Consider the following 1,347-nt stretch of genomic DNA (forward strand, 5'->3'; position numbering starts at 1 on the left):
ATAGAGTTAAATTTCTTCGTAGTAGCTAGTATGGGGCTATGTTTTGGAGTTTTGCTGGAAACAGTGGTGATAATGCAGAGATGTTTTAGTTGTTGCTAAGTAGCGCTTACACTGGTCAAGGACTTTTTCAGCTCCCCGTGCTCTGCCGGGTGCACAAGCAGCTGGGAGGGGGCACAGCCGGGACAGCTGACCCCAACTGACCAAAGGGATATTCCATTCCATTAGATGTCATGCTCAGTATATAAAGCTGGGGGAAGAAGGAAGGAAGGGGGGACGTTCAGAGTGATGGCATTTGTCTTCCCAAGTAACCGTTACATGTGATGGAGCCCTGCTTTAATGGAGATGGCTGAGCAACTGCCTGCCCATGGGAAGGAGTGAATGAATTCCCTGTTTTGCTTTGCTTCCACGCACAGCTTTTGCTTTACCTGTTAAACTGTCTTTATCTCAAACCATGAGTTGCCTCACTTTTACTCTTCTGATTCTCTCCCCCGTCCCACCAGGGGGGAGTGAGCGAGCGGCTGCGTGGGGCTTGGCTGCTGACTGCGGCTGAACCACGACAGTCCATTTTGGTGCCCAACATGGGGCACGAAAGGCTTGAGATAACAACAGATTTGATTGGAATCTGCTAGATGGAATTTATAGTGGTTATTGCTGTTTAGCTATTAATTGGCAGGCTTCTGTGCTTGCCATGAGGCTTGCCTGACTTACTGTATATACTCACTGTATGCCTTAAACTCTAGTGCGCATTAGTGGCGCTTTCTGCTTTCGCTGCTTGCTGTACTGCTGTACTGCTTATCACCTTACCCTGCCGGGCCTGGGAACGTTCTGATAACAGCCATGGCGATGCACCTGCGCTGGCAGATGGCCAGGGCCCAGCTGCTGTTTCTGTGCTGCTGCACTGGACAGGCTGGAACTCCAGCGTGAACTCGAGCCAAAGGGACTGTGACCTGTGGATGAGTCCATGTGGGAGCAGGACACCCCAAAACATCTGTGGCTGTGTATAAGCCCATGCCAGAGCAGGTATATCTTGAAGCATCATGTGGCCTTGGTTATGTCTGTGCCACAGTAGGTATACCTCCGAGGCAACTGTGGCCCAAGGATATATCCATCTTGGGGAAGGTACACCTCGAAGTGTCTGTGGCTGTAGATAAGCCCTTGCTGCAGCAGGTATACCTTGAAGCATCAGTGGCTGTGCATGGGGTCATGCCAGAGCACCTCAAAGTGCGTGGCCATGGATAAGCCCACAACGGAGCATGCCTACTTCTGGAGGGACTGGAGCCATGGGCAAAGCCATGTTGGAGCAGGGTTTGGAGGGACTAGAGCCATGGGCAAGGCTGTGTTGGAGCA

This window comes from Phalacrocorax aristotelis, chromosome Z (assembly GCF_949628215.1).
Source record: "Phalacrocorax aristotelis chromosome Z, bGulAri2.1, whole genome shotgun sequence".
NCBI classification, from domain to species: Eukaryota; Metazoa; Chordata; class Aves; order Suliformes; family Phalacrocoracidae; genus Phalacrocorax; species Phalacrocorax aristotelis.